This window comes from Hylobates moloch, unplaced genomic scaffold (genome assembly GCF_009828535.3).
Source record: "Hylobates moloch isolate HMO894 unplaced genomic scaffold, HMol_V3 SCAFFOLD_13, whole genome shotgun sequence".
Lineage (NCBI taxonomy): Eukaryota > Metazoa > Chordata > Mammalia > Primates > Hylobatidae > Hylobates > Hylobates moloch.
In genome coordinates, this window is record NW_026652288.1 from 71,756,030 (window position 1) to 71,776,172 (window position 20,143).

The window sequence follows — 20,143 nt, forward strand, 5'->3', positions numbered from 1 at the left end:
ATAACAAACCTTTACAATTTCATTCTGCTTTGTTGCAAAGATCCATGTCCCTTGTACATTTTATGACATTCACATTTCCTTTAGAAATATTCAACATTTAGGAACTTAATTCTTACTATTTTAGATAATAATGTGCTCATGATGAGAATAGTAGTACTAAAATAATGATATATATCATCACGTAAGCATCAAATGTTTTTGAATTTGGAGATTTTCAGCTTAGAACCACTTTAATGGAGCTCTTAAAAGTCAAATGTGATTTCCATGGGACTGTACTAAGGTGTGATAATGATAAACCATCTCTCCTAAAACAATTAACTCATTCCCCCATATATTTTAGATGCTTTATTTATGAAATATTTTGAGCAATGAATATGACATCTGATTACCTCTCTTTGTAATTCATAATCTCTTGGACTAATCTTTGGACTCATAGATTTCTTTCATTGCCATTTTATATATTTATTATTTTTTTGAGACAGAATCTCGTTCTGTCACCTAGGCTGGAGTGCAGTGGTGCAATCACAGCTCACTCCAGCCTTGACCTCCTGGTCTCAAGCAATTCTACCTCAGCCTCTTGTGTAGTTGGGACCATAGGCATGTGCCACCACACCCAGCTAATTTTTATTTTTTGTAAGGACAGGGTCTCACTATCTTGCCCAGTCTGGTTTTGAACTCCTTGGCTCAAGTGATATACCTACTTTGGCCTCCTGAAGTGCTGGAAGCCTGTATATATTCTTAGAATCAGTTTATCTTACAACTTTTAAAAGAACTGAGAGGGAAGATGATCAGCAAGTAATATGGAGTTACTGGAAATTATTTGATTGTTTTTTGAATTTTTAATGAACTCTTAAAATGACCTGTAGCCTTAGTTGATTTAACAGGAATCTTAAAATCAGATTCACATTTACTATTTTGCCCTAAAATGAGTTCCATGTTCTTTTTTTTTTTTTTTTTTTTTTGTATTAGAGAAAACAGGCTTGTTCATCTGGGTTCTCTAACCCCCTCCTCTATATATTTTTTTTTTTTTTTAATTATACTTTAGGTTTTAGGGTACATGTGCACAATGTGCAGGTTTGTTACATATGTATCCATGTGCCATGTTGATTTCCTGCACCCATTAGCTCGTCATTTAGCATTAGGTATATCTCCTAATGCTGTCCCCGCCCCCCCCACCCCCCACCCCACAACAGTACCCGGAATGTGATGTTCCCCTTCCTGTGTCCATGAGTTCTCATTGTTCAATTCCCACCTATGAGTGAGAACATGCGGTGTTTGGTTTTTTGTCCTTGTGATAGTTTACTGAGAATGATGTTTTCCAGTTTCATCCATGTCCCTACAAAGGACACGAACTCATCATTTTTTATGGCTGCATAGTATTCCATGGTGTATATGTGCCACATTTTCTTAATCCAGTCTATTGTTGTTGGACATTTGGGTTGGTTCCAAGTCTTTGCTATTGTGAATAGTGCCGCAATAAACATACGTGTGCATGTGTCTTTATAGCAGCATGATTTATAGTCCTTTGGGTATATACCCAGTAATGGGATGGCTGGGTCAAATGGTATTTCTAGTTCTAGATCCCTGAGGAATCGCCACACTGACTTCCACAATGGTTGAACTAGTTTACAGTCCCACCAACAGTGTAAAAGTGTTCTTATTTCTCCACATCCTCTCCAGCACCTGTTGTTTCCTGATTTTTTAATGATGGCCATTCTAACTGGTGTGAGATGGTATCTCACTGTGGTTTTGATTTGCATTTCTCTGATGGCCAGTGATGATGAGCATTTCTTCATATGTTTTCTGGCTGCATAAATGTCTTCTTTTGAGAAGTGTCTGTTCATGTCCTTTGCCCACTTTTTGATGGGGTTGTTTTTTTCTTGTAAATTTGTTTGAGTTCATTGTAGATTCTGGATATTAGCCCTTTGTCAGATGAATAGGTTGAAAAAATTTTCTCCCATTCTGTAGGTTGCCTGTTCACTCTGATGGTAGTTTCTTTTGCTGTGCAGAAGCTCTTTAGTTTAATGAGATGCCATTTGTCGATTTTGGCTTTTGTTGCCATTGCTTTTGGTGTTTTAGACATGAAGTCCTTGCCCATGCCTATGGCCTGAATGGTATTGCCTAGGTTTTCTTGTAGGATTTTAATGGTTTTAGGTCTAACATTTAAGTCTTTAATCCATCTTGAATTAATTTTTGTATAAGGTGTAAGGAAGGGATCCAGTTTCAGCTTTCTACATATGGCTAGCCAGTTTTCCCAGCACCATTTATTAAATAGGGAATCCTTTCCCCATTTCTTGTTTTTGTCAGGTTTGTCAAAGATCAAATAGTTGTAGATATGCGGCATCATTTCTGAGGGCTCTGTTCTGTTCCATTGATCTATATCTCTGTTGTGGTACCAGTACCATGCTGTTTTGGTTACTGTAGCCTTGTAGTATAGTTTGAAGTCAGGTAGCATGATGCCTCCAGCTTTGTTCTTTTGGCTTAGGATTGACTTGGCAATGCGGGCTCTTTTTTGGTTCCATATGAACTTTAAAGTAGTTTTTTCCAATTCTGTGAAGAAAGTCATTGGTAGCTTGATGGGGATGGCATTGAATCTATAAATTACTTTGGGCAGTATGGCCATTTTCACGATATTAATTCTTCCAACCCATGAGCATGGAATGTTCTTCCATTTGTTTGTATCCTCTTTGATTTCATTGAGCAGTGGTTTGTAGTTCTCCTTGAAGAGGTCCTTCACATCCCTTGTAAGTTGGATTCCTAGGTATTTTATTCTCTTTGAAGCAATTGTGAATGGGAGTTCACTCATGATTTGGCTCTCTGTTTGTCTGTGATTGGTGTACAAGAATGCTTGTGATTTTTGTACATTGATTTTGTATCCTGAGACTTTGCTGAAGTTGCTAATCAGCTTAAGGAGATTTTGGGCTGAGACAATGGGATTTTCTAGGTATACAATCATGTCATCTGCAAACAGGGACAGTTTGACTTCCGCTTTTCCTAATTGAATACCCTTTATTTCCTTCTCCTGCCTGATTGCTCTGGCCAGAACTTCCAGCACTATGTTGAATAGGAGCGGTGAGAGAGGGCATCCCCTCCTCTATATTGTTATGGTGTTACTAAAATTTTATTAGTTATACATAACTTTACTTGACACTTTCTTTACATTTCCTTCCTGGCTTCCTTCCTTTCCCTCCTTTTTCCTTATATGCTTAAATCTGGAGGAAAATTTTGTTCTGAATTATGTATTTTTTAGTCAATATTGCAAACAGACTTAACTGTAAACCTCAAGTTTTTGTTAATGAAGTACTTGAAAATATGATTTTTTATTTTTTTGCTATTATGGTTAGAAAATAGCGATAATGTTTTAATGAATGGCTGGCAAAATGCAGCAGACACAGCGCAAGTTGGTGGCATGGTATCATTGTAAAGGTTAAACAGCTGTGCTGGAAAGAGTCATTTTGGTTTAGTCCTTTTAATTTGGAACTTTTTTGGCAGCTGAATTCCAGGACAGACTGTCTATGACACTTTAATATATTTAACATATTTTCAAAAACTATCAGAACGCAGGCTAAAGAACCTAAACCACTTGACTTCATACTGGGTTACATTTTGCTTGTTGAAAAAAAACTTAAGTTGGTTTTTAAAAGAACAGGCTGGTCTGCAAAAAGGTGATGAAGAAATATCAGCCTTTGATGGAAGTTGAGAAGTATTATATAAACCTTAGACTGATATTGTAGAACGGCTTCTAAGACTGAAAAATTGTAGGCATCCTGTTTTAATCCTCTGTAACCCAGCCATATGCGTCAAACTGAGCACTCCTAATACCTGATACTTTAAAAACAGAGTAAGAGAGCTGTTTTTCTGTGTACAAATACACACGTGACACCTAGTATCTATCCCTGTATTCCCCCAGCTCTGGTCTTAGGGAAGGAGGGTCCAGGCATTTTGCACCTGGAGAAGTAGGTGCCTGACAGTAGATGCAACATTGGTGACTTCCTGGACTGTGGCTTGTCGTCAAGGCACCCTGCTAAGACTTCGGTGTTGGGGGAACTAGAGAATTAGGGTAAAATTTCAGGGCCTCACCTGTACAACATAGTCATAACATTAACACCAGCTACTCTGACATCTGTCAGATCATTTATTTAATTAACATCCCTTTTCTCTGGGCCACCAAAGCAGGGCTGCTTTTCACTGGCCCATCTTCTTGGCATATATTTCAATTAAAGTTTGGGGGCTATTGTTTCATTGTCATGTTTCCACCTAAAACTCAGTCTGAGGAATAGAGATCTACTTATTTTTGATGCACATGATTTATTTTAGTGAAGTGGACAGATTTTAATGACACTTAGGAATTGAGGCTTTTTTTTTCAGTCATGGTTTTACTTGTAGAAAGCTATCCGTATTTTAAACAAAAAAATTCTTAATCTTTGAACTGTAACACATTTAATATGACAGTTAATTTCTTCTTTTCCAAAGGAGAAAATCACAACAGAACTTTAAGAAGTATCCTATGCAACTGGATACAAATATTGTTGATTCATGGAATGTGATGCCTCTGGCATTAAGGGTAATAGTTATTGTTTTGGGTTTAAAACTTCAAGGTCTGGCTCCTCGTTTTCAGGGAAGCCTCTTGTATCTGATTAGGGTTTCTAGAATTGTGCTTTGATCAGGTGTATAAGGACTCTGAGCCAGGAATGCGGGCTTTACTATACCTGCTCTGAGAATTTGTTTAAATTACTCAGCTTCTCTAATCCTTGCTTTCCTCATCTGCACGATGATATTAAATTTATGGGATTGTTATGAGGCTTCAGTGAATTCATGTTTGTGAAATCTAGAAGTACAATGCCTGGAACAGAGAAGATTCTTTCCTTTTCCCCTTTTCTCTAGCCTAAATTAATAACTGGACTTTTAGGAGTAGGAGCATAGAGGTAGGACTATATGAGTGTCATTACAATAATAATAACAAAACTATTTAGATATAAAATTTCCTGCCCCCTCTTTTGTAACTTTCCTATGCACATCATTATCCCTTTTCGCTATTGTTTGCTCAGCTTTGGTGTGATTTGTAAAAGCTCCTGGTTATTAAGGGTATAAACCTTATGTTAGGCATAAGGTTGTAAATTTTTTTTTTAAGTTTTCCTCTTAACAGTATATATGGTATTTTTTGTCATATAGAAATTTCAAGTTTTGTTTTTATGTTGTCAGGTCTATTGTTTTTTTCCAAAAGTTGTATGACATATATTGATTTCAGAGATGTTAAAATGTGAAAAAACAAAGTCTTAGATTCAATGGAATAGAATAACAATCTTTTATAGTTTCTGTCTTTGGTGCAGTGTGTGTGTGTGTGTGTGTGTGTGTGTACAAATATTTGTAGGTATGTAAATTGGTCTCATTTTTTGTACTCAAAAGATATTATTGCAAACATGACTGGGTATGGGAATGTTCTCTCCAGCTAAGAAAACTCTAGGAAGAATGTAGTTATATAGAGCTTAGAAGCCCTGGCATTTGCTTCAGGCATTGCTATAGGATGATTTAGTCTTGGCTTGTCCGTTGTTGCTAGAATCACGCTACCTCACTGCTGCTCTTGTCCAGCTGCCACTGTTACTCAATCCCTCCCGATAGATATCTCTGTGGTAGCAACAATTCAAAATTTGCCCTGAGGACAAGGTTAGTATTTCTTGCCAGCACCTGCCACTTTCCCTTCCAGATCCTGACCATGGGAGAAGTGTGTGTGTGGGTGTGGGGCGGGGAGGAGGAGTTACCAAACCCTGTAAAGCAGATCTCAAGGTAGAAGGCTAGAATGCCAGGTAAAGGCTCATAGGACAGAGTGCTATAACTACATCTTCACCACTATGACAAAGTTGTCTCACCCACTCTCCAGAAAAGAGTTAATGTTGGTTGAAGATCACGAAGCAATTGTCCTCCAAAATGCCCCAAGAATATTAGAATATGATAGAAGATTATTTATTTGCTAATGAAGACATCAGAACTAGCCAAATGGTTCAAAAATAATTTTAAATACTTTATACATTGAAACAAATCAAGCCACTATAATAATTAGGAGCCCCTTGCTCTGGTGCAGGGCATAATAATCGCTAGCAAATCATTAGTTGATGACATCACAGTAACCTGAGACAGAGAGGTGGGGACTGTAGTGGACACTGTGTCTCCTTGGTAATTCATGAATTACTGTGTCTGTGTCTCCTTGGTAATTCATGAATGACAGTTCCCGGCAATTCATGAATATGACACTTCTCGGACATTTCTGTGTTTTGGCAGGTACTGGTGGCTTTAAAGCCAGGGAATCAAAGTCCTTAAAGTTGTAATTAATTTTCCTGAAGCTGATGATTAGACCTACTGTGATCCTTTCACATAAGACAGGTCTTTACACACAATTTATGAAAACAGAATAATTAATAGAAAATGATTTCAATTGTCCTCTGTAATATTTCATTGAAATAAATGTTGTAGAGTGGTTTTAGCTCTTGGCAAATCATGAAATAATAATAATAAAAGAGAGAAGACGGCTGTGTGGGAAAGAGTAGTTATTTTTAAATCTTGGTAGACAAATGGGACCTGCCCACTTGTCTATTGAGCACATCTCTGTAATTTCTCAGAAATTAAATAGCATGACCCTTTGATTGAATCCAAAGCTGGAAATTTAAATAGGTAACTTCAAAGTAATTGGCTTGAAATCCAAGGATCTGTTCTGGGATGCTTTAGACATTTTTATTCCCTTTTCACCTCAGCTTTAAAATACATATAAATGTCAAAGCTTTAGTTTCAAAGTCTGCTGTTGTACTCCTCTAAACTATTTTCTTATAATTGGCACTGTTCAAATCCTTTTTGGAATAGGATTTGAGCTTGAGTGAGGAGATAGTTTGGAAGAATCAAGAAGTATGTAACAGTGGGATCTAAAAATCTAAACAAAAAGAGGTTAAAGGGACAGATCTGATGTATTTCAGAGGAGCAAGAGTAGAAAGGTGACACATTATCAAAAAGGTCTTCGTGCACATGAAGTGTTCTATTCGAGACTTTGGGGATTAGCTGTTCTTCATCTCTGCTAAGGGCGAAATAAAAGAAAATTATTTTGAGACTGAAGCATGAAGAGATTAAGATTAGAGAAGGAATACTTTGAAAATACATGTTTGTTAAACCAAGAACCTCAGCCATCTAAACAAGAGTGAATATGCCAATAATTCTACCATTAGTCTGATTAGGCTGTGAAATATTGAATCTTCCTTGGATAGCTTTTAAACTGATATGGGATGGTTAGTATGTTTTATGGTTATTGCCAATCGTAAGTTTGAGTGATCCACTTCATTTCAGCAGGCTCTGTACGTATTATGGGCTTGTTTCCCTCTGTTTTTTCCTCTGTTGTCTCCTTCCCTTTTTTTCTTATTTTGTATAATATTTAAGAGTATTTTACATGTAGGTGTCATTTATAATTTTTTTCTTACTAAAGTATTCCTTTTTTATTATGGTTCACATTGTAATTCAGGTAGCATAATTATAACATTTTTATTGAGCAGAAAATGACCACTTTTGTATTTTAAAGCATCTTTTTTTTTTCATTATTTATCTTATCCAGCAGTCATTGAACACTAAAGCTATGTTATGTGCAACACGGATCTTCTCTCATTTTACTCAGAACAATCTTTTCCTGAGAAATAAGTCTTTGCTCAAAGCAAGACACTTCTGCAGTGTTGAAAGGTGATATGGGCTTTTAGTGTGCACTATAGCTAACAGCTGGCAATCACTCACCGGTTTAAGAAGTACATGTTGGCCATTTTCTGTCAGTTTTTGGGGGCAAAGAGAAGAATTATCTAAATTTTGGAGGAGAAGGGTTTAGGGAGTTATTTATAGCATCCAGCTAGCCAGAAGAAATGAATGAACGATTCTTAGGTATCATTGACCCAAATATCTTTTCTAAAATAATCCATTACTATTTTCTTTCTTCTTTTTGCGACTTTTTTCTCCCTCTTTCATCCCTTTAAAACTTTGACAATAGCAACAACTGATGCTCTTGAGCACCTCCCATATGCCCCATACTAGGAACTGGGGATATAGCAGTGAACAAGACAAGCATATCAGGTCCCCTGCTCTCAGGAAGTTTAAATTTTCTCCATTATTTTGTGCTGACTTACGTAACAGGGAACAAACCAGAATTAAATTTTGATTGCATTTTAATTTATTGTTAAATGATACAAGAAAAACACTAAATATACTACTAGTTTTAGACATTCAAAATTTATATAAAGATATTAGGGCTGGGCGCAGTGGCTCACGTCTGTAATCCCAGCATTTTGGGAGGCTGAGGCGGGTGGATCATGAGGTCAGGAGTTCAAGATCAGCCTGCCCAACATAGTGAAACCCTGTCTCTACTAAAAATATAAAAAGATTAGCTGGGCATGGTGGCGGGCGCCTGTAGTCCCAGCTACTTGGGAATCTGGGACAGGAGAATCGCTTGAACCCGGGAGGCAGAGCTTGCAGTGAGCTGAGATCCTGCCACTACACTCCAGCCTGGGCAGCACAGCAAGACTCTATCTGGGGGGAGAAAAAAAGAAAAAAAGAAATTAGTTACACTGTTTATGATGTGAGGAAAATCAAAGTTTGTCAAGAAACTTTGTATTCAGAAGTTTGTGAAGTATTTAGATTGGGTCTTTATCCTAATATGTAGGTAATGTTAAAGATGATTTGTAAAAAAATCATTGTGCAAAATTTCCTCCTATATGAACAGTTACCTTGGCATGGACTCTTTTCTTCCCACTGTTACAGGGTAGCTAACTTCCTACTCTCAGTAAAGCTGAGGCAAAGAGAGTCTTTCTGTCGCCAAGGCTAAGGCAAAGGTATTCTAGGTTCTAACGAGCATGTGGGCATCTCTCCCTTATAAAAGCCATGATATAAACACTGTACTGCTTATATTCTATAAACAATGTTAATGGCTAGAATCAGCTGCACAAATTTCTGGGCTAATTAGATGCTTATGTGCTAACCTGGAAATTTAATCATTGTTGGGAAAATTTTGTTCTAAATTCAAAACGGCTGACTTATAGGTAGACTATGGAATATTACCTGTCCTTTTACTGGGTATATACAAACCCATTCTCTGTGAAGAGAACAAATACATTTCTGTTTGTGGGATGTCCTTAGTGTTAGAATTGAACCTTGCTGTAGTAGAATTATTATTATTATTATTATTATTATTTTAGGCAGATTCTCACTCTATCGCCCAGGTTAGAGTGCAGTGGTGCAGTCTTGGCTCACTCCAACCTCTGCCCCCCAGGTTCAAGCAATTCTCCTGCATCAGCCTCCTGAGTAGCTGGGACTACAGGCACATGCCACCATGCCTGGCTAATTTTTGTGTTTTTGTAGAGAGAGGGTTTTGCCATGTTGGCTAGGCTGGTTTTGAACTCCTGACCTCAAGCAATCCACCCACCTCAGCCTCCCAGAGTTCTAGTAGAATTGTGATCCTAATTAGTTTAATACACATCACTATGAGAAAATGGACTTGAATCATGGATTGAGGATTTGGCCTTTATTCCAAATTAAAACCTGATTATTAACCAGGCTCTAGTCTTATCCTTTGCTGACAGAAAATGGTATGGTCTTTTATATCAAAATTGTAGAGGGCTATTAATTTTCTGTCTGTATCAGACATTTGCTAGGTTTTTGGCTACCCAGAGTCTGAACCTCTGTTTTTATCTGGCATGAATTCTTTGTTATGTGGGTTTTTGTGGGAGGCAGGATTCCTTTTCCAGAAGAGGTCAGATTTTCTTGTCTTCAGAAGCTAGGCTGCAGCCATGTGAATTAGGTTCAGCCAATCACTATTACTCACCCAGAACTTTGAATCTTGAGTACATAACTCAAAGATACAGAGACAGTTTATTCTTTTTAGCAGTGGTGGTGTTGAGAGTCCAGCAACATCATTGTCTAGTCGCAGCAGTGGTGATGAGAAAGGTGTGGTTAACCACACTCTTCTGTGGCTGAGTCCCTGTGTCCTAGCCTCCCTTCAGCCTCCCTTGATTCTGGCTCACTTCCAGGTCAGGGTTCTAGCTTTTCCTTCAAGATATTTCTGTATCCTTCAAATATACTTTTTCCCTTTAAGTCTGCCAAAATGGGTTTCTATTGCTTGTAACCAAGAACTCTGACTGATACACTGTGTGAAAACTAAGCTAACTGTGGCAGGTTATACTTTCCAAAAATTGTACCACCAATATATAGCCTATCCTGTATGCTCTTCTAACAGTGTGGTTTCACATTCCTCTATTGAGAGGTAGAGCCCTACTTAAACCTATGGGGTTGAATAGAATGTGTAGAATTAATAATGATGTGTGGGTTCCAAGGCAAGGCCCTAAAAGGTGATACGGCCTCCTCCTGGTCCTCTTTCTTTCTTGTGACATATGCTTTGGAAACTGAGTCCAGGTACCCTGAATATACCATATTAGAAAGAGCACATGGAAAGGCTACACAGAATTGGAGGGGTATGCCAGAGGAACCCCAGCTCTTCTAGCCCCCAGCTGTTTGAGTTTTCCCAGTGTAGGCGATAGGACAGACATGTGATCGAGCCAGCTGTCAGATGACTTCTCAGCCCCAGCCTTCCAGCTGGCCCAGCTGACATGGAGTAGAGCAGAAATAAACTCTGAGCCCTTGTCCAAGTTGCAGATTCATGAATAAAATGAACATTGTTATTATTTTAAGCCCCTTTGCATTTATTTTGCATATATTATATGACATATATATATATATATATCTCCAGAATGATGGCTATTATAAATATTCAAACTATAACACCTAAATTCTAATCTCTAGCATAGAATTATGCCTTCAGACTCTTACAAGGCAGGATTATTGATATGGAATGTACTTATTTATTTAGTTTCACATTTTTACATCTTACGGTTTAAGAGAGTGTCATTTGGGCTATTGTAAAATTACTTGGCTGGAATAACATTACAGAGCTTTATTGCTGTTAGAAATGAGTCTATCTTCCATATCAAGATGTTTAAAATACTAGTTTTCTGAATATTTATAGTTGTGTGACAGCTAACTCCATTAATTCTAAGATGTTGCTTGGTAGTCCCCTGTGCAAATAAGTCTCTAAATGTAAGTTCATTCCTTCTATTAGGACCCTAACACACCTTTTGGGGAGCAGGATGAAAATTCTACTTTTCTTTTGGATTCGATATTCCACCTAATACGGGGATTTGGAGAGAGCTTTAGAAATTAAATAAAATAGCTAGACGTTATTGAGGATTTACTATGTGCAAGGCACTATGCTAAGTGCCTGCAGGTCTTCTCATTTAATCATTATAACAATCGTATGAGGTAGATTTTTATTACTCTTCCTTTTTTATAGGTGAAGAAACACACTTAGGTTAAGTAAAACTTTCCCAGGTCACATAGCTGGTAGCTGGGATTTGTATCCAGGGCTATATGTGACCCTTAGGTCAGTGTGTTCATAACCATCATACAGAATGGCTATGAGTGATATTTCAGCATTTTATCTCCTACCTTCCTCTGACTTGTCGTGGATTATCCTTAAGACTCTTGACATTCAATGTAATACACAAACTCTCGCCCTTTTCACACATTTTTCTTTCAGAATCAAGCCTGCCTTCTCTTATTTGCTGTAAGTCCTAGTCTTGAAGAGTTTTAAGGGACTCCACCAAATCTGTTAGGAAGAGTGTGCAAACATAAGCTTTATGCGAATCTTGATGACCTTGGTGGAACCTTCTTTCATCAATTCCTTAAATCTGCTTTTTGTAGGAAGTGCACAGGTTGTACATAAACGATTCAAAATAACCTATCCTTCATGATGACACCAAATGTTGCGTGTTTAAAGTAGAAGATTCCTACCTCTAATGCTTCAGATTTGAGTGACTTATGATGGTAAATCAAGGGTTTGAGAACTTCTGAGAGAAAAACTTGGAGACCATTCTGGTTTTGTGTGAATGTTTGTGGGTGTGCACTCTCCCTGCCACACTTGTTAGTGTGGAATGATGGCAAACTAAGCTGCCATAGAGTTGAAGAAGAACAAAGAAAACTGTATAGATGTTGAATGAGATCCTGATTACTTCAGTGTTTTATATGTATATCATGTCTTGCTTCATCAGCATAGATAATTTATAGTAGAAAATTGGCAAACAAGTTGTTAGAAGAAATTCATCTCTGTGCTCCTCAGCAAAGCCCAAATCTCTCTGAACGTGATCCTGTTACTGCAGACACTGTGCTATTACTATATGAGTGGCACCACTGAATTCTACTTTAGAGGAATTGATTTACTAGCAAACAATGGGCCCCTGGAAACTCGGCACTCCCATATACTCTGCATTGAGTTACTAGAAGTCCTTTTAACACAGAGTCTCTGTGTGGGCACAACTACAATGCTACAATGGCTGGAGCACCATATTGTGGGGGGCAATGTGGGGGTGGTCATTTTCCTTAATGACACTGAAGGGAATGAAAAAAGGCTTTATGTTGTTTTAGAGTCTTGCACACAGCAGCCTGAGCCTAGCATGTGACAAAAAGCATTTGCTATTTTTATGTCTTTTGGGAATGATTTCTGCACCTAGGCAACCAATCATAGGCTAAGAATCCCCAACAACAAGGAAAAGGATAGTTTTACTAATTAGCCACAGAGAAAGGGACATTGCCATGTTCTGGAGAGTCTAGGGTTGCAGGAATCCAGCCAAGGACAAGGCTTTGCATTTTTAAAAAAGTCTAATATTTGCTTTGGTGTTTCATTGCAAAGACCTAGATTTAATTTGAATACTCTTCAAAGGTCTATTTATCATTAGCCTTGTGTGTCATGGGTATAAATATATCTTCAATCTCAGTTCTGTAAGAAATAATAATAATCAAAAAAACTTTTTTGAATAGCTTGATTTCCTGCAGAGAACCAGGCTGGAGAAAAATTTGGCTTTTGCCATTTTTAGAGTTCTCATCTCCAAGCTCGTGGCAAGCTAAGTTTTTCACATCTCCAATTTCATGGCAAGATGTGTGCAATTTACTTCAGCTGAGATGCTTCTTGCCTCAGTGTACACATCCTCTTCAGATCTGACAGCTTTCTGTTGCTTTCCAGTTATGCCCAGCTCATAGAAATAATTTTGTTTTTGAGGGTAGGTGCCAGGTGCCATTGAAGCAGCATCACTGTCTGGTGTAAATACCTGAGGTTTGTCGTCTCATGCCAAGGAAATAGAGTATGCAGACACATGAGAAGTGGGTTTAGGAGCGCAGGTTTAATAGGCAAAAGAAAGAGAAAGGAGAACAGCTGTCTCTCCTACGAGAGAGGGGCTCCCAAGTGGGACTTCTGGTCCAAAGTGAAGTACACTGGATTTTATAGACTGACCTGAGGAGGTGGTATCTGATGTACATAGGGTCCAAAGATTGGTTGGACAGGTGTGATATTTACCTAACACAGGAAGGAGCTGGCCACCCCACCCGAATCTTCTTATTAAGCAAATGGGTTTTCTACTAGGCCGGTGCTCTGTTGTCTGCTTCTTACTGTACATGTGGTTGGCAAGGAAGAGGGAAGATGGAGCCACCATGTTGAACATGCCTAAGGTAGTCTTTTCCTATTGGCACAGCTGCAGGCGTTCACCTGTGTAAGCTTTCCTATGTCAGCAGCTCGATTTTACAGGCTGCTCTTTGTTAGAGAAGAAATGATTTGGGGGCTGCTTTTCATTAAAAGGGAAACCTTATCGAGGACTTCCTTAACCTCACTATCTGCCTAAATAATTTCTTTTTAACTCCTATAATCACCATCTCCACCCGCAGGCCATCACACATTGACCTAGTTGGAGTGCATACAGATAATTCAGCTCACACATGCACTGGCATATGCAAACACAAGACTGTCTTAGCTTTAATAAGGATTTGGGTTCAGAGTTCTACTGAGAAGGCATGGAATAGTAGTTCAGGGTTGGTATATCAGTTCACTTGGGATGCTAGAACAAAAAACCATAGACTGGGTGGCTTACACAACAGACATTTATTTCTCATGGTTCTGGAGACTGGGAAGTCTAAAATCAAAGTGCTGGCTTATTTAGTTCCTGCTGACGGCCCTTTTCCTAGCTTGCAGATGGTTGCTTTATGGCTATGTCCTCACATGGTGGAGAGAGAAATCATATGAGAGCCAGCTCTCTGGTGGGCTCTTCTTAAAAGGGCACTTACCTCGTCATGAGGGCCCCACCCTCATGACCTCACCTAAACCTACTTCTCAAAGGCCCCATCTCCAGATACCATCACACTGAGGGTTAGGGTTTCATCCTATGAATTTTGGGGGGGACACAAACATTCAGTCCATAACAGGGCCCCTTTCAGATTGGCTTGAAGAACCTACAGATACATTAATTGGAGAAGTGGGAGAAGCCAATGCTCTTAAGTGTGCAGCCCCTTTTTAAAAATATCAGGTATAGATTATGGAAGGCACCAGTGGTCCTTTCCATCATGATATAGAATATCTTTGCACATTCAGTTTAATAGGATTTCTGCTGGGTGCTAACAGAACGTATCTGAACACATTTCATTTATTTATGCCTGATTGAAGAATGTCCCTGTTGTTAGGTCCTCCCTAGGAACCATGACTAAACTCCAAACATTTGTTAAAATCAGAACCTGAATTATTAGCAACTGAGCAACTAGTTCTACTTTGCTTGAGGATAGTGAGGACACCTTGTGTGCAAGGAGAAACATTTGCCTTTTATGCTTTGAATGTGGCAAAGAAAGAGAAGGCAAGCAAAACATTTTCATATTAAAAGTTTGAAGGTTATATCCTGCCACAGGGGTAACTAAGAAACTTTCCCATGTATATGGCCCCTACTGGGTGCTTCTGAGAAAGAAATGCTACCTTTTTTTTTCCCACTCTCTGTTAAAAGTCACCAAGCCTTTGGGGGAAATATTTTATACAACTTTTAATTTGTTTTCAGTTGGATTACTCAAATTCTGAAGTTAAGCAGTTCCATCCCGGGAATGGAGAATCCTCTGTAAATGGGATTAAGGTCTTGTTACCCTAGATTATAATTAAGGGGAATAGATATCTGAAGTGGAGGGAAGTGTCATTAAAAAAAGGACTTTCTCCAAGGTCCCCCTCCCCAGTTGCTGTCATTATAAATGCTCATTATGTTTTATTTTCGTTATTAGCTCTACATGAGGTACTGGTGGGTGATGGACAGCGAAGAGGACAAGGGAAGAGAAAGAATTTTTTGTCCCAAAGGATTCTGTAAATTAGTGAGAATATATACATATGAAAATTTTTAGTAACAATTTGGGTGACATATGATTAAAAGCCAGAATAAATTGGCAGATAGTAAATTTGTTTAGGACATTGGTCAATCAAATCAGAATCCCATGGAATGCCTGTTAAAACACAGATTTCTATGTCCCACACCTAGAGTTTCTGATTTTGTAAGTCTAGGGTGTGTGCGGCTTGACAATTTGGATTTCTAATAAGTTTTCAACTGGTGCTTATGCCGCTGATCTATCCTTTTCTCCAGTCTCTCACAGTGATACAACTCGAGAACTGCTCCTGTAGGAGACCAGAGACTAGAGAGGTCTCCAGTATGATTGCTGTGTATTGAGATGGTGCTTCCTTTCATCATTCACCTGCTGCAGTTACCCATGTTCCTCTTTTCTGGCCCCCATTTTATGAGAACAGCTGGTAGCACTCTTTAAAATGTCCACTTCTGTAAAAAGTGCTACATGGTAGCACTTCTGATGTCATAAGCAGAGAGCATGCCCTTTTCTATAATTAGGTAATTCCCTACAGAGAGAGGAAATTATACCATCTTCTTGGCAGCAGTAGGAGGAGAGGAACAATATTCGTGTTTTGCTTTGATCATTTTTTTTTTATCTTTTAACCATTACCCTACAGCATTCACCCCTACATTCCCTAATGTACATTAAGAATTTTTTCTGTAGCCAAAAGCAAATAGGAAACATGAGTTTTCAGATTCACAACCAATTACGTTAAAATTAGGGAAATGGAGAGGAGAAAAATTGAGAAATGATACAGGGTGAAGAGTTCAGAAAACAAGCCTTTTGGGAATGAGTTATTTGGTGCTTTTGAGAACAGCATTTGCTGATTGAGTATATACATATTTCTAGAGAAGAAATGCAATAACATTTTCCCATGCTGCAGATGAGGCTTTGTCATAATGTTTTACTGCAGTGAAGTGGGAGGTTTCATAGCTGTTAAATTAGTAGCAGTCCAAACTATCATACTCCCAAATATGTGTTCCTACCAAATCATATTACTGGTAAAATAGCATTCTGTGGTTAAAAAAAGTCAAATTTCTGTTTCTATCAAGTACCAATACAGGCAGAATAAAAACTTTTCTTAAAGTATCTGTCCTTTGCTGAAACCAGCTTCTCACCTGCCAAAAGTTTAACATTGACCCAATCAAATTGACTTTCAGCATCTTGAGCAGGGACAAGTTACTAGAATCTCCTATTTCCACCCCTCTCCACCTAGATTTTGCAGTTATTCTTTTTCTCAGCCTCTCACAGTGATACATGTTCAACCCTCTTTCAAATGGTATTAGGATATACTGGGATATAATGAAACTTAGTGGAGTTTTTGTGATATAGTGAAACTCTATTTCATAGGACAGTAGAACTTTGTTTTATTTTATGGTAATTTTTTAAATGGTTGCATGTGTGATTCTTGATACAGAGAACAGCTTGTGACTTTTCCCACTTTTTCAGCAGCATTTAAAAAATAAAACTCTTTAAGGTAATATTCTTCTAACTTAAAGAATATCATTGCATACATATATTTAGGCACTAAGGAGTACTGTACTATTATGCTGCAAAGATTTTAACTACGGGGGTTGGGAAATAATCTCAATGTGAAGATACATGTTACATGATGTCAGTTATTATTGTTCTGTTGTTACTTGCAAGATTCAGGACTTGGTTCTAAGGGAAGAACATTTCTTTTAAATGTTTTGTTCCATTTTTTTTCATGATGGAGAGATGACTGAATTACTGTATTGTCAGTTTCTGGAAACTTGAATTATCAGTTTTTTCTAATTCAGCTTAGGAACAGGGCTAGGAGAGAGGACACTGTGAGAAAGTATGTTGAGCCTGATTTGTATATAATACTGCTCTTGGCCAATATATTTAAAAAATAATTTTAAATACACCTCCCCCATCTTTCTTAAGATGGTGGAATCCTCCAACATGACTCCAGTTTTCATTATTTTAGCACTAGACTTTTAATGATTACAGAATTTGCATCTGCTTTTGACTATTCTCCCTGGCGTTTTAAAAATATTTATTCTATTCAGAATTCTCAATTGGGTTTTTATGCCATTGACCTCACTTTCTAGTAATGTGTGTCTTATCTCCCAAGATGTCCCTCGGAATGGTCAAGTAAGAGGTATGTATTCCAGCCGGGCACGGTGGCTCATGCCTGTAATCCTAGCACTTTGGGAGGCCAAGGCGGGCAGATCACGAGGTCAGGAGATTGAGACCATCCTGGCTAACACGGTGAAACCCCGTCTCTACTAAAAATATGAAAAATTAGCTGGGTGTGGTGACAGGCGTCTGTAGTCCCAGCTACTAGGGAGGCTAAGGCAGGAGAATGGTGTGAACTCGGGAGGTGGAGCTTGCCGTGAGCTGAGATCGCGCCACTGCACTCCAGCCTGGGGGGCAGAGTGAGACTCTGTCTCAAAAAAAAAAAAAAAAAAAAGTATGTATTCCATATCATTTATCTTTGAATAAAGTGAAGGATGAAGACCTGCCTCATATACGTGGTTGAATACCACTTAAAACTTGATCTTAATGTTAATTTCCCAAGATTCATGAATAACGCTTTCACTAAAGCGTTACTAGTTGATGTAATCTATTTCTTCTGCAATTATTTATTAGAGCAGACATCATCCTAGAGGACAGGAAATACCTGATTTCTGGATTCTCTAGAACCTTTCCCAGGCCATCTCATCTGGCACAGGGTAAGCACTTAGTTGAAGTTTGAATTAATGAAGGAATAAATGAAGGAACGTGTAAAGCTTTGAGGACAAGTATGCATATTTTAGTTATAGGGTCAAGATAGTTATTAAACTGTAATAAAAAGCAGAACTTTTATTTTAGTTTGATTAGTTTTTGAGTAGGTTCTACAATCATGTTATGTAAAATCAAAAAGATATTGTATTAGTTTCCTAGGGTTGCTAAAATCAGGCCCGCTCTAATCCACTGTCACATGACCTCATCTTCACTTAATTACATCTGCAAAGACTCAATTTCCAAATAAGTTCACATTTACAGATATGAGGGTTAGGACTTAAACAGATCTCTTTTTGGGAACACAATTGTACCCACTGCAGATATAAAAGCATATAAATGGAAAGTTTCCCACTCACCATTGTCCCCAGGTCAACCAGTTGTCCTCCTCAGAGGTCACCAATGTTATTTTACTTTATTTTAAACAACTTCAACTAGTCTAAAAATGATGTAAAGGGAAGTGATTATCACTTTATCCTATAAGAGCCAGTCTTGTTCTTAGCTGTTTCATTCATCAAAACTTTTTGGGTTTTAGTCTTCAAATTTATCCCATGTCCTCAGCTGGGTTCAGGGATGGGGAAAAAAGGCGAAATGTTCAAGTAGACACTAAATATAGTAAACCTGTATTAATCATTGAGTGAAATATATTCTACATGCACGTAACTCCCTCCTTAAATGTCAGACATTATGTGGGTAGCACTTAATCACTCATTTGCTGGCACAAAGTAGATTGCTGCTAGTTTTAAATCCTAGTAACATTAAGTCTTACAGCATTTTGTTGTCAGTTTTTTACTTAAATACATGTTATTAAATAGTTTGGGAATAAATGTGTTGTTATGTATGTATTATATTGTGAAAATGATGCTGTTAAATAAAACTTTTTTTTTACCTGACAGTGCTATATGGAATTAGATGAAATTTATGAAATGTAGTTGCATTCCATGATACTTAACAAAATATATGTAATATCCTGTGTCTTAAAAATGAAATATGTGTACAAAAGCTATATGAAATGCTGCATAGTAGCAAATTAAATGATTGGAAAAGTCCTGCAGTAAGCAACCAGTTTGGGCTACATTTTCCCATAAACTCTTTCTTTAAAAACAACTACATCCTGCATTACTATTGTTTCCCAGAATACACTTTGAGAAACGAAGGTCTACAAGCCGAAGACAGAGTTAGAACAGTGAGTCAGAAGCCAGGCAGTGAATTAGGGCAGAAAAATAGAACTTTTATGCTGCCTACCTCCAGTAGGAGATGACTTAGGTCTTTTTTGTTTCCATGGGATGTGGCACAGGACATGAGGTGAGGGAGAAAGAAGTTAGGGGAAAGAGACAGGGTTTGGGGGCCTGGGCTTTGGGGCTAGGCAGATTGGATGTAATTCCCAGCACTGCCACTGACTAGTTATATGATCTTAGACAAGTTGCTCCATTTTTCTAAGCCTAAATTTCTTTATCCACCAGGAGTTTGAGACCAGCCTGAGCAACTTAGTGAGGCCTTGTCTCTGCAAAAAATAAAATAAAATAAAAATTAAAAAAAAAAGTATCCAGGCATGGTGGTGGGCGCCTGTGGTCCCAGCTACTCTGGAGGCTGAGGTAGGAAGATTTCTTGAGCCTGGGAGTTTGAGACTGCCACGAGCTGTGATTGAGCCACCGTACTCCAGCCTGGGAGACACTGTCTCAAAAAAAAATTTTTTTTTCTTCATCTAAATAGGGGGAAGACACAGTTCCTATCCCTAAAGAATTTACCATTTAATTGGGAGATGAGATTAGAAGACCTATGGTTATGTAAAGATAATATGATTATTGCTTTAAGAGATATACAATGTGATTGGGAGTTTTGAAGGAGGGAGAAGCCAGTTAGTTGTGGACAATCAAGAAAGGCTTTGTGGCAGAGCTGGCGTTTAGGTGTGTAGGTCTCCATGGGTTAGTAAAGCTTCAACATTTGGAGACTTGATAGTGGGGAGTGCATTCCAGGTATTAATACATCAAGAAGCAAGAGCAAAGGTATGGAGATGGGAAAGGAAAGACATTTTAAAGAATAGCAAGTGGCCTCATTTCTCTGGAGACAGCAGAAATGAAGCAGCCATTAAACTTTGTGGCCTATGTGCTGTAAGGAACCCAGTGGTACTGATAGTTTT

The 20,143-nt window shown here is 38.2% G+C and overlaps 1 protein-coding gene across 4 annotated transcripts in view; it reads left to right on the top strand.

Annotated features, from left to right (window-relative positions):
* The window catches only part of PPM1L (protein phosphatase, Mg2+/Mn2+ dependent 1L), a 315,103-nt gene that overhangs the window by 110,479 nt on the left and 184,481 nt on the right, over positions 1 to 20,143 (top strand). Inside the window, exon 1 of one of the 4 annotated variants that reach the window (XM_058426712.1) lies at positions 17,942 to 17,954. The exons of the other annotated variants lie outside the window; for them this stretch is intronic. The gene's annotated coding sequence lies outside the window, so the exon portion shown is untranslated. Of the gene's footprint in view, positions 1 to 17,941; positions 17,955 to 20,143 lie in introns of those variants that run through there. 4 annotated transcript variants of the gene reach the window in all.